Source organism: Saimiri boliviensis, chromosome 17, assembly GCF_048565385.1.
Source record: "Saimiri boliviensis isolate mSaiBol1 chromosome 17, mSaiBol1.pri, whole genome shotgun sequence".
Taxonomy (NCBI): Eukaryota; Metazoa; Chordata; class Mammalia; order Primates; family Cebidae; genus Saimiri; species Saimiri boliviensis.
This window is the reverse complement of record NC_133465.1, coordinates 28105148-28113567: the sequence shown is the minus strand read 5'-3', so window position 1 is coordinate 28113567 and position 8420 is coordinate 28105148.

Here is an 8420-nt window from a genome sequence, read left to right as displayed (position 1 = left end):
TACAGGCATGAGCCACCCCACCAGGTTTATCTGTGATTTATGTATCATTACTGTGGGGATGGGAGAGTTGATAGGGGGCCAGAATGTCGTCAAATTCGTCGGAGGTTATTCCCATTGTTCTCTTCCCCTCCACTACATGTAATCAGTCAAATCCTCTCTGATCTGTATTTCAGAGGCTGTGGCCTCGCCACTAACCTCTCTGCCTGGTACAAAAGAATCCATGCTCTGTGACGCTCCACTGAGGTATGAGATGCTGGCAAGGCCCTCTGCCTCCCTGAGCAGGTCTCCCAGTCGGTAAGATAGGATTAAGAATGTTCTCACTGCAGAGGACCTCTGCGGAGCTTAACTTGGTTTGTGCCTGGTGTTTGAGTGTAGCAGGCGTTGTTGAGGCTGCCTGTGCCTCTTCACATCTGCCAATAACAGCCCCACTTTTGAGGCCCAGTTTTAGTCCCTACCAAGTAAATGGTGCTGTCTTCTCCACCCCATTCCCAGGCCTGCCACCAGCTCCAGGTTCAGACACCACATCCTGTTCTCTGACTCCAAAAATTGGCTCAGGCCTGGGCATGGGACCCAAGTCCAGCCAGTCGGTGTAACGGTGCCCCAAAGTTTTGCTGGAACGATCAGGAAAGAGGTACTTGCTCTTTGCTGAGATCATTAGCTTGCAGCTGCCACAGGCCATTTTTACTATTCGGCTGTTTGAGAATGAAGTCAGTAGAATGAAGTCAGAAGGAAGTGAAGCCAAGCGCCAAGTGCCAGCACAGGACACAGAGTCCTGATGATGTCTTCATAGCTCCTGGATCCAGCCAGGCCAGAAGCTAGTTCATCTCTGGTACTTTTAGGAATTAAGACATTAACCAACATTTCCCTTTTTCTTTTCTTTTCTTTTTTTTTTTTAAAGACAGGGTTTCACCATGTTGGTCAGGCTGGTCTTAAACTCCCGACCTCAGGTGATCCGCCCACCTTGGCCTCCAAAGTGCTTGGATTACAAACATGAACCACCACGCCCGGCCTCCTTTTTATTTTCTTAAGTCAGTTTGAGCTGTTTCTGTTACTTAAAACTGAAATGGTCCTGACTAATACAGCAGGTTCCCTATGGATGATCACTGCGGTTATTGCAACTAATATTAGAAACACGTCGCTGGGAAGATGCAGCTGTGGGGATGCATAGACCAGGGACCTTCAGGGGCCACCGCGGCTCTTCACACTTCATGCTCGGGATATCAGGTCCCAGAGGGTGGGTTTTCTCTTTGCTGCGGATGTATCCCAGGTGCCTGGCAGATGGCAGGTGATTGGTAAACATCTGTTGAATGAACACATGCAGTGGGCCCATTGTCCATTGTCTGGTCCTATGCGCCCTGCCTCCCAGTCCCCATGCCAGGGTACACACTTGCTCTCCCCTTATCCTTAGCTGACCTCTGAAGCCAGGAGGAGGAGCTGCCGGGAGTCTGTCTTGGCAAACTGATCTCTTGTTTTCTCAATTTCACAATTTTCCTAGAAAGTGTCCTTTCTAGGACCTCATTCATCCCTTTATTCATATATTTGATTTAAAAAATCTTGATGAACGAGTGTCCATTTTGCTAGGTACTAGAGAAAGATGCAAACAGGAATACTGTTTTGCCTGCCTTCAGGGAGCACCTGCTCTAATGGGGATTACATTGACAGTTTTGGTGTAATTAGGTTATTTTAGGCATTTGGATAATTTTCTAGTATCCTACAGACCAGATAATGAAACAACTCTAAGGATGTGGCCATAAGCTAAATTGATATTAATGCACCTTATCTAGCGTTGAAGAGAAAGCTGGCAACGTGGATGGGAGGCCCTGGGACCCTGAGAGGCAGGTGTCTACCTCCTGCCAAGCTCCTACTCAGCTTCCTAAGCCGATCTATAACAACTGCTGACTTGGAATGACAGTTGCATCCTACTGATGGAGAAATAGGCTCAGAGAGGTGAACTAAGTTCCCTGAGCAGAAATGGAATATGAATCCATCATTGTGCTGTAGCAGGGAGCCTCTGGTCCTTGGAATTCAGAAGATACCTCAGGTCCCCAGTGGGCAGTGGCTTATTGTCTATTAGCTCCCACAGGTAGGACCTCCTGTGGATGTTGTAGCTCTTTCCACATTCGCCTTCAGATAAGTGATTCATTTCCTTTCTACCTCTCCCATCCCAACTCCCTGTAAGAGCTCCCGATTGCAATCATCTCCACAGCTGTCATACTTGTACCTTGTACCGGAGACATGCCTGTGGTAGAGTCTCAGTGTCATGAGCTTCTGTTGGTTTTGTCCCCAGCGTCTGTGCTCCCTTTTTTCTAGTAGTAGCACCCCCTTTCCTCAGAGAACTGTTCCCCTATCTATCTGGTCCCAGAGCATTTTAGCCATCCTGGTAACGTGGTGGTCACATGATCTTGGTGAGCCAATCATGCCCAGGGGCTGCACATGACACCCAATCAGAGTCCTTTTCTGGAATATTTGGAATTTTCCCCCTTGAATCATGAGCTATTAAGAATCTGACTCCAGCCAGGCACGGTTGCTCGCCTGTAATCCCAGTACTTTGGGAGGCCAAGGCAGATCACCTGAGGTCAAGAGTTTGAGACCATCCTGGCCAATATGGTGAAACCCTGGCTCTACTAAAAACCTAAGAAATAGCTGGGCATGGTGGTGGGTGCCTGTAATCCTAGCTACTTGGGAGGCTGAGGCAGGAGAATTGCTTGAACCCAGGAGGTGGAGGTTGCAGTGAGCTGAGATTGCCCCATTGCACTCCAGCCTGGGTGACAAGAGCAAAACTCCATATAAAGAAAAAAAAAAGACTCGGATCCCAGAGCTACTGGTGACTGTACAGTGGTGCCTGAGAGAATGAGGCCCTGAAGCAGTCAGCTAAGATGATCAGCCCCTCTGTTTTTCTGTGTCTGGCAAAATATGAGGCAATGAACTCTATCCCTTTTTTACCTTATTATCAAAATATACAGGAACGTGGTAGCAAATCAAATACAGATTGAATATCTCTTACCCAAAATGCTTAGGAGTAGAAGTGTTTCAGATATTGGATTTTTTTTTTAAACTTGGAATATTTGTATTATACTTACTGATTGAACATTGCAAACCCAGAATCCAAAATTTAAAATGCTCTAGTGAGTATTTCCTTTGAGCATCATGTTGGCGCTCATGATGTTTCGGGTTTTGGAGCATTTTGGATTTCAGATTTGTGGATTTGGGATGCTGCACCTATAACGCAAAAGAGCTTATAAAGAAAATCCCCAGCCCCCTGCCCCCTTCTCCCCTCTTTACCCCAGCTGCACTCCAGCCACAAGCTATTTCACACATTTCCTTTTATTTTTTTTTCTGATAGTTACCCCAGTTACTAGATTATATGCTTACACACCTATTTCTTGCTTTATAACTTTAAACCAATATCCATTGACTTTTCTGTAAGGTACATGAGGATTTAGCTTATTTAACCTCCTTCTCAACTTTGAAATATAGGTACATGTAGGTCATCTACTGATGACCTATATCTAAATGTCTATTTCTGGCCAGGCACAGTGACTCACACCTGTCATCCCAGCACTTTGGAAGGCTGAGACAGGCAGATCACTTAAGCTCAAGACCAGCCTGGCCAACATGGCGAAACTTCATCTCTACTAAAAATACAAAAATTAGCCGGGCATGGTATAGGTCCCAGTTACTCAAGAGGCGGAGGCAGGAGAATCACTTGAACTTGGGAGGTGGAGCTTTTTGTGAGCTAAGAGCATACAACTTCACTCCAGGCTGGGATGGAAGAGACTCCAGGAATGGGTTGGAGAAGATAGGACCATTTACTCAGTAGGTACGGAGACTTGGTCCGAAAAGACAGAATGAGACTCTGGCTTGAAAAAATAAAAAAAAATTTTTTTTAAGTTTCTTTTTAGCCGGGCGCGGTGGCTCAAGCCTGTAATCCCAGCACTTTGGGAGGCTGAGGCGGGTGGATCACGAGGTCGAGAGATCGAGACCATCCTGGTCAACATGGTGAAACCCCGTCTCTATTAAAAATACAAAAAATTAGCTGGGCATGGTGGCGCTTGCCTGTAATCCCAGCTACTCAGGAGGCTGAGGCAGGAGAATTGCTTGAACCCGGGAGGCGGAGGTTGCGGTGAGCCGAGATCGCGCCATTGCACTCCAGCCTGGGTAACAAGAGCGAAACTCCGTCTCAAAAAAAAAAAAAAAAAAAAAAAAAAGTTTCTTTTATTCAACTTTAGGCAGTATTTTTTATCTTCCCCACCCATCATTCTCAGCCATCTGACATGAACAGAAAACCAAACACTGCATGCTCTCACTCATAGGTGGGTGTTGAACAGTGAGAACACATGGACACAGCAAGGGGAACATCACACACTAGCATCTGCCTGGGAGCTAGGGGAGGAATATGGGGGGGGTGGGGAGATTGGGGAGGGACAACATTGGGAGAAATATCTAATAGGTGACGGAGGGCTGGAGGCAGCAAACCACCATGGCATGTGTGTACCTATGTAATGATCCTGTAAGATCTGCACGTTTACCCCAGAACTTAAAGTACAGTAACTAAAAAGAAGAAATATGATGCCCTTACCATTTTCTCTGCTTATTCACACCCTATCTTTGTCAGCTATGATTTTTACATTGTTCATGGTATTGACATTCACATTCTCTTTTGCTCTACAGTGTCGTATTTGTTTATTTATTTATTATTTACGTATTTTTTGAGACAGGGTCTTGCTCTGTCACCCAGGCTGGAGTGCAATGGTATGATCTTGGTTCACTGCAAGCCTTCTGGGCTCAAGCGATCCTCTCATCTCGGCCTCCTGAGTAGCTGAGATGACAGGTGGGCTGATTTTTGCATTTTTTGTAGAGATGGCATCTCCCTATGTTGCCCAGGCTGGTCTCTAACTCCTGGGCTCAACTAACCCACCCACCTCATCCTCCCAAAGTGCTGGGATTACAGGTGTGAGCCACTGAGCCCAGCCTAGTTATTTTATTTATTTATTGAGACAGGGTCTTGCTCTGTTTCCCAGGCTGGAGTGCAGTGATAGAATCATAGCTCACTGCTGCCTTGACGTCCCAGGCTCAAGCGATCCTCCCACCTTAGCACCTCGAGTAACTGAGACTACAGGTGTTCACCATCATGCCTGCTAGTTTTTAAATTTTCTGTAGAGACTGGGGTTTTACTGTGTTGCCAGGCTGGCAAAATTATTTGGCCTCAAGCTGTCCCTTGCCTCAGCCTCCCAAAGCACTGGGATTACAGGGATGAGCCACTATGCCCAGCCTTCCACAAAATTGATTACAGCTTTGTCAACAGGTTGACTCAAAAGATTACCAAGAAGCAACATTTACAGGACTTCGATTGTGAAACGCTGCTGACTGTAAACTCTCCTTTAGCTAAAGCTAGTTTGATTTGGGTTTGTGCTGGTTATGGCTGATGTGTCCTGACTTACACACTCAAGTTTTGTTGAATCGGATGAGCCGTGTCCACATGCCTTCAAATGGAAGCTAGGATGGCACTCACCCCAGGCCACCTCCACGGACCTGTGACTTGTGCAGTCACCACAGAGCCCTGCACTAGAAGGCTTCTGTGCTTTCACCATCTTGAAATTCTTTTGTTTATATATATATAATATATATATATATATTTTTAATTATACTTTCGATTCTGGGGTACATGTGCAGATCATGCAGGATTGTTGCACAGGTACATACATGGCAATGTGGTTTGCTGCCTCCATCCCCCCGTCACCTCTATCTGGCATTTCTTCCCATGTTATCCCTCCCCAACCTCCCTACCCCCCACTGTCCCTCCCCTAGTCCCCCTAAACAGACCCCAGTGTGTGATGCTACCCTCCCTGTGTTCATGTGTTCTCATTGTTCAACACCCACCTATGAATGAGAACATGCGGTAAAATTCTTAATAATCTTGAAAAAAGTTTCCCATCAGATATATAGCTGGTTCTGAGTTCACCATTTTGCTGGGAGAGGACTGTGCTTTCTGAGGAACAGTCTCTCTCGTCAGCCACTGGCTATGCTCCTGGGAGGGTCCCTAGGCAGGTCCAGAAGCAGCCATAGAAAGTCAGAGGGAGAGGCTGTGACCCTGAGGGTTGGCTTGGTGAACAGACCTCACACTGGGAGGTTGGATGGGGCTTCTCCAACTCCGTCTTACAAAGAGAAAACCAACCTTGGTGAACCTTGGGCTGTGTGGAGGAGATGGGATTGTCCCTGCATTTACAGAGAAGCACTGGGGCTTCTGCTTATAAATGGCAGCTCCTAGATTCAAGTCCGGGCCTCTGACTCCTGCTCTACCACTTCAGATCAGTGCTGCGCATGAAGCAGCAGACCTGGGGTTGAGTTCTAGCCATGCTCCCAATTTGCTGTGGACTCGCCCTCTCTAGCCCACTTACCTCGAAGTCCTTTGAGGGAGCGGATCAACTCCAACAGCCCCTTTCAAACAGAATCAGTATGTAACCAAATCATAGAGGAGGGGAAGTCTCTTTTATAGATGGATTCCAGCTAGTAAATGCTGAAGGGTTGAAATAGATCATTCTGAAGTCCTTAATGAATTAATTGCTCGAAGCTTCAATGGCTGCTAACATCAGGAACAAATAACATTATATGCCTCCTAATAGAAGAATTCAATGCCATCTAAGGACATAATCTTGCAAATATACATATATATATAACTTGAATCTGATCAAGCCTTTACTTCCAACTACCAACTTTTAGGAAAAACTGAGGGTACAAGAATGTGTTGAACGACACCACAGGGCAGCAATCCACAAAATCCAGGTGGAGGAAAATGCCACAAGACCCTCCAATAAATAAACTGCAAGCAAAAATAAAACAAAAAACCTTGCCGGGCATGGTGGCTCACGCCTGTAATCCCAGCACTTTGGGAGGCCAAGGCGGGTAGATTACCTCAGGTCAGGCATTTGAGACCAGCCTGGCCAACATGGTGAAACCCCGTCTCTACTAAAAATTTTAAAAAGCCGGGTGTGGTGGTAGGCACCTGTAATCCCAGCTGCTCAGGAGGTTGAGGCAGGAGAATTGCTTGAACCTGGGGGGCGGAGGTTGCAGTGAGCTGAGATCGTGCCTTGTACTCCAGCGTGGGCAACAAGAGCTAAGCTCTGTCTCAAAAAAACAAAAACAAAAAGAATCTCTAGATCAAAAAAGACTCAGAACATATACTGACCAGTTGCAACACGTAGACTTTATTTGGATCAAAATCTAAACAAACTGTCAAAAAGCAACCGTGTGACAATTAGAAATTGGAAAACTGACCTGCTCTTTGATAATAATAGCAACTATTGTTAATTCTTTTGTTGTGATTATGGCAGTTTGTTTTTTGGAAGGAAAAGTTCTTTTGGAGATACACGCTGAAATGTTTATAGATGAAATGATGTAATGCCTGGGATTTGCTTCAAAATTGGCTGAGTGGTGGCTCATGCCTGGAATCCCAGCACTTTGGGAGGCTGAGGTGTTTGGATCACTTGAGGTCAGGAGTTTGAGACCAGCCTGGACAACATGAGAAAACCCTATCTCTACTAAAAATACAAAATTAGCTGGGTGTGCGGTGGTGTGCGTCTGTAGTCCCACCTACTCAGGAAGCTGAGGCAGGAGAATCACTTGAACCCTGGAGGCGGAAGTTGCAGTGAGCCGAGATCACACCACTGTACTTCAGCCTGGGTGACACAGTGAGACTTCGTCTCAAAACACACACACACACACACACACACACAGAGGAGGGATGTGGATGGGAAGGTGGATGGGTCTGGATGAGGTAGGATGGACCATAGGTTGATGATCGTCACAGCTGTGTGGTGCGGATATCAGGATTTGTTTTACCATTGTCTCTTTTTGTGTGTGTACAATTTGCAGTTTGCAGCCCATTGTAAGGGTCTAGGGGTGGGCGTTCTGGGGAAAGCTAGCCATGCCATCTCAGAGCAGGGGTGAGGGCATGACTTTGGGCATGCCAGGCCTTGCCTCTCTCTCCCCACCTGCCTTGGCCAGGGGTCCCTGGAGTGCTACGCTAATGAGCACTGAGGCTCATATCAAGAAGGTGGCTTTCCTTGTGTTTGGATAAACTCATGGAGCTGGACACTAATCGTAGAACTCTGGCCTTCACTCTGGTGAGTATGTGTGAGCCACAAGCGGGGCTATCCCCTGCCCAGGCAGGCTGGCTCGACATTCCAGGCACATCCTCGCCTACACCAGGCCATCTGGCCTCCAGCACGGGTGGGGAAGGTGCGGCAGCTGGTGAGAGCCACAGGGCTTTCCCAGACACATTTCCCATGACATCTTTGGCACTGGTAGCATGGCCAGTGCCAGGCCAAGATCTAAGGACCTGGAGGATCAGAGGCCACTGTCAGGCCCACAGCCCAGCAGTGCTCCACGAAGGGAGTGAGTACCAGCCACCTTGGTGCTGT